Genomic DNA, 8,023 nt, shown 5'->3' on the forward strand with positions numbered 1-8,023 from the left:
AGAATTAATATCAACTCCATCAACATTAAAGGTAATGCGTCAAAAGCCTCCGAGATTAAGCATTAAAATATTGTACTTACTGCCTCATGTTTTGTAGGATTTAGTTATATTTTAGGATTTAAACAAAATGTTTAAAAATTTAATATTATTTTATTAGTGGTTACTTGTACTGTTAGCTTAACGGTTTGGACGTCTTAAAAAAATATTATTATTATATTGAATCTATTTATAGAAATAGTGAGATTTCTTTTATAAGATAGTATATATATATATATATATATATATATATATATATATATATATATATATATATACTACTGGGATTCCCGCGCGATGCAGCGGCGCAAACCAATTCTTTTCGGCAAATAATTTCCACACAATGATTGCTTTTTTATGGTTGTGTGTCGGTTCCTTTCGGTAGATATTTTTCATACAACGATTAGTATTTTTGGCAGAAGATAGTTTCTTTCGGGCTTTTGTCGGACTATTTTCTTTGTTAGCAAGAAATGAATAGTTACTTTTCGGCGTTGGATAGTTCAATGAATAGTTTTTTTTTCGGAATGTAGTTTCTTTAGGTTAATAGCTTATTTCAAAAAATATCATATTATAAACAACATCCATTGCATCAACGAATTCTAAACCAAAAAACCATATCAATTATCGCGTTACAAAACCAATCGTTCAATGAATATTTATTTTTGAAAATTAGTTTCCTTTCAATAATAGACAAAAAGGTTTCTTATGCAAATTAGTTTTATTTTGAAAATCCTTCAAAAGTTAGATTAAGATGGGAGGACATGTCGTGAAGGTGTTTCCATATAAGTGAATAAAGTAACATGTAAACTTTATTTTTAAATTATTTGATAGGTTTTTCAAGCTAAAGCCAAATTCACTTTGTAAAATCATGTTTTAATTTAAACTAAAACCAATGATTTATTTTATTTAGAAACGTGGTATATTTTTTTAGAGAAGCCCAGGAAGTTAAGCACAAGTTGTAAAAATAGAATATAACACAAACTGTTAAAAAAATAAATAACAAAATATTGAATATTTTTATAACATACTTAACATTATTGCACCACTAATAGCAGTGTACTATGAAGATGTAACCTGATGGAAGTCTCTACTCATTCACGGGCCTCTCGCTGCCAATGTTGCAACTAATCTTTCTTCTTTTTCCATTTCTTACTTAAGGCACCTTAATATGTCTTTAAGGCAACTACCTTCACCTACCACACAAGCATAAAACCATTAAACAACCTAATAACTTATAATAACATATAATACCCACAATAGTAATAATGTTATTACCCAATGCTTGCAAATTCCTACTAATTCACTATTGTAAGCCAAAAGTAAATAACCTAATCCCACACTCATGTTTCTTAAAACTGTAGAATCAGTCAAGTCTTGCTTCAATTTTAATGAAACTTTAGAAATGTGTCAAGGGTAATAGTGTGAAGTGGCTCTAAAGGTCACTGGTCACATAATCTACAACATGCACTATTTTTTTTTCTTTTCAATTAAATGATGTCTAGTCCTCAAAACAAACATAAAAATGAACAATATTTATTCATTCACTGATTATGTTTCAAACCATACCACCAAAAACAATTCCCAGGTCTGATTCTACGGCGAAAGCCTTCACACACTCAGAGATGAATACATGTAATTCATAACAAAAAATATATAAAACAAACACCCAATTATTTCTTGAACACTTCCCTTTCAAGAACGGACCCCTTGAACCCGCAAACTACAATTCAACCCAATAAAAATGGATGATTCTTTCTTACCTTACTGCTATATAAACACCCTCATAAACATACTAATTCATAAAGTAATTGATCACAACCCTAAATGTAAATTTATATATTAAACCACTTGTAAATATTGTCAGGTTAATCTGGAATAGAGTAGTAAAACCATTTCTAAAGATGAATCAGCAAGAGAAATCAATGACCTACAACACTAAACAATCCAGTTAGCACGGATTCAACATAGACTAATTATTTAAAACAATGAATTCCTCAAAACATACCACTACAAATTATATATAAATACAATAATTTATAAAAATATTTCATAACATATCTTGTAATTGAGTAACAATACACAGGCATGAGAAACATGTTTCATTACCAACAAATATTTGGAGAATTATAAACTTAAATAATGAAATAAACATCCATGGAGAGAGTGCAATGATCCAAGATGTCCTTACCAGGATGTGTTCGTATTTTTGTTCTTTTCACCATCAGCTTCTTCATCAAATCCTGAAATGAAAGAACAAATAAGTCTTGACATTTAAAAAAATGACCTAATTTAGGTCAGAAAGGACTAAAATCATAAATAAAAAACATAGTGAACCAGGTGAAAAAATATCAAAGGAACAAATCTATGTTTGTGTTTATGTCAACAAAAAGATAAACCGAGAAAAAGAAGAAAGAACACAAATCTGCTTCCCCTCTCCGTATTTCGAGTCCATTACCTCTCCATATGCTTTCACCACTGTTATCGTTGTAAGTATCCACATATGAACATATGAGTGTGAATCACTATATAGTACATATTGTTATACAATCAAAGGCTCCTCTATTAAAGTAGATCATAAGTCCCAAATCCTAAATAACAAACCCGATTTTAATCGGGTTCTGGTTCATTTTCATTTAGATATGAAAAGCCTATTTCAAACCTAAAGAAAACATACCGATGAGATTGTGAAATCGAATCTGTTAAACCAAAACTACCACATTCAGGTAAGGAAATGAAGAAATTGAACCTTTGAACCCTCTTTTTCTAAATCATGTCGCTTTCTTACTCCAGATTTGACTTCCTACAAAAATTTTACAAATATTCTGAAACCAAATAAAATATGAGTCTTTACAAACAACTCCAAGAAACACATATAAACATGAAGTAATATCAGATTTGCATCATAATCAAATATTTATGCAATTAAACAAAAAGAAAGGGAGCCTTTAAATGGTGAAAGAGGAAAGAATTACCTCCTCTATGGAAATATACTCCATAAATTGCATACCCTGCGATTAAAAGACAAAAATTATTAAAAGACAAAAATTACAACATAAAGATAAACATTAAGAGGGTCAGTGAAGGGGTAAATCATTTGATAGAATTTCTTACCAGTATGGTGGTAAATACGAATATGAGATGTGAATGGATCTAGGATTTGGTTAGAAAGAAAACAAAGATGAAGGATAAGATTCAAATGATCAGTAATGGTGGTGAATGTCATGGTGACCGCTGCCGAATGTGGTGGCATGCAGTGACAGGGGTGGAGATGTGAGCACCGTTATATCTGCTCAACAAAAATCCCATTATTCCATAAAATCAAACGAAAACTTGAATAAAAAGGAAACATACGAACCTGGAAATCAAACAAACAACCAATAATGGTGTTTGAGCTGAGTGGCGGTGGTTGTGAACGTTGGTTAGAGTTAGGGTTCTCAAAGGCGACGACTTTGATGCGATGGTGGTGAAAGTTTATCATTTCTTCATTATCGGAGGTGCCGGTGAAGCTTCCTATTTGTGGTGATGTACTCGAGGGTTTATATCACAGAATATAGAGAAAAGAGTAATAAAAGGAAATGAATTAGAAGATAGCGAAAACGTATATCATAGAGGAAGACGGAAAGGGTGGGGGAGAATCAGAGTTTTCGAATTTGGGATTTATTTACTGAGATATAGGCTAAAGACCAGGTTAAAATAAACAGAGATAACATCGAATGATAAGAAGCCGGGTATGTATTGCATTCGATATTTATACATATTGCATTACATTTTGTATCATTTAATTTAAATTGGATACGTCAAAATTTTAAGGAGCTAGGTCAAAATTGTTTAAAATACTAATTCAATCCCTAGTTAATCCTGAAAATAACTGATTTAAATATGTTGTTAATACTTGTATCTGTAGCATTATAATTTGTAAGATAGATATTATAATATTATTATATTAATGAATTGTTGTACTTTAGGCTTAAAGACTTGAACGTCTTAAAAAAATAATATTATTATAATGAATCTATTTATGGAAATAGTAGGATTTCTTTTATAAGGTAGTGTGTGTGTATATATATATATATATATATATATATATATATATATATATATATATATATATATATATATATATATATATATATATATATAGTTACACGAATGGTCCCTATGATTTGGGGTAATTTGCGCGTTTGGTCCCTAACTTATTTTTTTAACTCGGAAAGTCCCAATTGTTTTGTTTTTTTATGCGCTTGGTCCCTATTGTTTGTGTTTGTTATGCGTTTGGTCCATGTCTTATATAAAAAGACTATTTTTTAAATAAGGAAAATGGTGAGGTACGTAATATAAGGTGAAGGGGTGAGGTTGGGGTGTAGTTATTTAAATAAATTAAAAAATTAAGGGCAAAGTAGTTTTTTTAGTTAAGACAAGGACCTAACGCGTAACAAAAATAAACAGTAGGGGCCTTCCGAGTTAAAAAAATAAGTTAGGGACCAAACGTGCAAATTAACTTAAACCATAGAGACCATTCATGTAATTTACTCTTAATTAAAATAATAACTTTTAACAAATTGTGATTTAATATTTATACATGAAAACCAATGGTAGTAGCAAAACAAAAACCTATAGTTAACCTATTAGTTTTATTAATTGTAATAAGTTTATATAATTGGTCATTTATACAATTAATTGATGATTTTATAGATTGTTTTATGTTGTGTAAATTGTATGTCAAATGTACGTTGATTTATATATATAACAAATGCAAAGTAGTACGAGAAAATAAATACTCCAGCTTTTGATGATTTTCTAGACCGCTTTAAGCTATGTAAATTATATATAAAACGTAAGTTGATTTGTATATAAAACAAATAACAAATAGTATTGAAAATAACTATAACTTTTAATAATATAAAAATATTACATGTATTATAACATTTATATCAAATGAAATTTATTAAACAGATGTAAATCATTCAAAATGAATATTTATAAATCGACATACCTTGATATGTAGAAATATTGTTATAAAAAATCATGTTGAAATAACCATTGATGATTATATAGAAAAAATAAATACTACAACTTCTGATGATTTTATAGACCACTTTAAATTGTGTAAATTATATATAAAACGTAAGGTGATTTGTATATAAAACAAATAATAAATAGTATTGAAAAATACTACAACTTATAATAACATAAAATCACTACAACATCTACTATAACATTTACATCAAATGAAATTTATTAAACATTTATAAATCATTCAAAATGAATATTTATAAATCTACATACCTTGATATATAAAAGCATTGTTATAAAAAATCACGTTGAATAACCATTGATGCAGCATAACTCATTTTTTTATCAAATCGCTCGTATTTGAATTACAAACCTTTTCAAACATATGATTTTATTTATCAAAACTTACTTATATACTACTAATATAGTTATAATGTGTATAAATAAGTGGAAAATAAAAAGATATTGGACATTAATAACCATAAGTTAAGAAAACTCTTGAATGTAGTGGAAAATAAAAAGGCGTGACTAATTACATTAAATGTGAAATCATAACTACATTGAAATTAGAAAACTCTTGAGATGTAATGGGAGTTTCAAACTCTTGAGTTGTGCGCGATAATGTAATATAAATACTGACAATTATATGTTATAATAATAATATTATCGATATATATCATTGAAATAATGATTTTTATATTAAGTTGAAACTAATATTATAATTTTTAAGTATATGATAAGATATATATAATAATATGTGTTTGAATTGAATTAAATAAAATTTTGATTTAACATTTCAAATAACAATCATTTTTATATAATATAATATTTTTTTTAGTTTATGTTAATTTTAAGCTATTATTATTTTTACTTAATTATATACTACATGTTTGAAAAAAACTTATTATTATATTTAAAAAAACTATCTATTTTAGTATTGTATTTTTACTTTTGTCCTTAAATCTTTGAAATATTGGAAGAGAATGAATGGTCCAAGTAAAATGGTGATTTGAATTTCAAAGCTATAGTAAGTGTTAAGTATTAAGATCAATTTTTTTTTTAAAAAAAAAGCCATGTTAAAAGTGGGTTAGGGAGGGGGGAAGTGTTACACTTGAGTTATAGTTTTATCACTTATATTTTTCTTATTAAAAAATTAATATTTTCTTTATTTTACTTTTTCTTTACAGTGAAAAAAGAATAGGAAAAAATGAAATTGACAAATGTAATAAGATATATAATAGATTAGTTTTTTTTATTACTACAAAAACATTTAAAAAATGGGTACATTCATGTTAGTTTTGTGAGAACATAAAGAATGTATTTTTATAACACATAAATAATTATTGATTTTCAACAATAAAGTCATATCATAGTTTACTTTTTCTTTACGATGAAACACAGATAGGAAAAAATGAAATTAACAAATTTAATAACATATAGTATATTACTTATTTTTATTACTATAAAAATATTTAAAAAATAGCTACATACATATTAGTTTTGTGAGCACATAACAAATATATTTTATAAAACATAAATAATCTTTGGATTTCAACAGTAAAGTTATATCACATTTAAAATCATTCGTTTTAATTCGTCATTATCATCAATAATTTGGAATAATAATTTCAAACTCCTTTTATCAAAATCAATTATCAAAAATTCTATCGATGTTATTTACAACAAAATAAACGATAAAAACTAACATAACATGTAACTAATAACATAAAATACATGTTGAATAATGTTATATTGGACAAAAAAAAAGATTGTCTTAACATAAAGAGAAAGACAACATAAAGACACATACATATTAACAACATGAATTGCTCTAACCGATAAATAGTTGCAATTTCTCTTTGCATGCACCCTATTAGAATTACATGCACTTACATTTGGAAAAATTGCAATTGTTATCTTACATCCATGGAATCACTCACATAACTCCTCAAACCCTATCAAAATAATATATCATTTTGTGTTGACATACATGCAATATGCAAGTTACAATGTTCTTATATAGGCTAAATATTTCATTTAACCCATCAATTGAATAAAATGATTTGAAGATGTTTAGGAGTTACAAATCAATATTTCAATTAATTATAAATTAAATTTTATAAGTTGAATAGTCTTGGGAGTTTTAAATGCATAATATTCAAGGAAAAATGTTTGCTTTATAAAATATGCTAGGCGAACACCCGCGTTTTGTGCGGAATACAACAATATATCTGAAATCTTTATAAATATATGTTTTTTAAATCTATCAATGACGTTATTGTTAGATTTTATATAATAAATCTTATAATAAGTTAGTATAAACATTGTTTTTTAATTATATGATAATGTAGACATCTTTTAAAATTCTATAATTTTAATTGTCTCAATGGCCTCTACTTGTGGGTTACTCATGAATAAAATTAAATAGTTATAGTTGTTGTTATGATTAATTAATTTTAAAAAGTTTATTCGCTTAAGATTTTAATTTCTATCATTGTAATTATTTAAAACATCAAATATTGTTTTTGTTTTTAAAGGTAACAATATAATTTTTGTATACAATGTTACTTTTAACTATTTTGTTGTAAGTTATTTAAAATAACGTATTTGGAAACTCTTAATTATTTTAATTTGGTTTTAGAAATTTAACTTTTTTAAAATTTATTTGATGAATGTTGTTAGTTTCTTTGATTATAACTATTTAAAAAAACAAATATGGTTATTGTTTTTAAAGATAACATTATAACTTTTTTATATAATATTACTTTTAACTATTCGTATTGTAAGTTATTTTTAAGCTACATATTTGAAAATACTTAATGATTACAAAAAATAGTTTCATGTTTTGTTTTTTTTTTGTTAATTTAGGATTACAGTTTAGGTTTAACACTATAATTTATAACTTTATTTAAAAAAAACCTCACGATTTTTTTCAAGTTTAACTAAAATTTTGGTTTAAGTTAATCGTTTAACA

At 26.1% G+C, this 8,023-nt stretch overlaps 1 long non-coding RNA gene across 1 annotated transcript; it reads right to left on the reverse strand.

Annotated features, from left to right (window-relative positions):
• Nucleotides 1–1,124: 1,124 nt before the first annotated feature.
• Nucleotides 1,125–3,271, reverse strand: LOC145107394 (uncharacterized). The gene is made up of 5 exons (XR_013707844.1): nt 3,148–3,271; nt 3,009–3,044; nt 2,783–2,836; nt 2,225–2,276; nt 1,125–1,229 (listed from the first exon to the last, which is right to left on the reverse strand). It is a non-coding gene; the product is annotated as an uncharacterized LOC145107394 (long non-coding RNA).
• Between the last annotated feature and the right edge of the window lie 4,752 nt (nt 3,272–8,023).

The sequence above is a fragment of the Lactuca virosa genome, chromosome 1 (assembly GCF_052849685.1).
Source record: "Lactuca virosa cultivar CGN04683 chromosome 1, Lactuca_virosa_CGN04683_v6, whole genome shotgun sequence".
In the NCBI taxonomy this organism is placed as follows: Eukaryota; Viridiplantae; Streptophyta; class Magnoliopsida; order Asterales; family Asteraceae; genus Lactuca; species Lactuca virosa.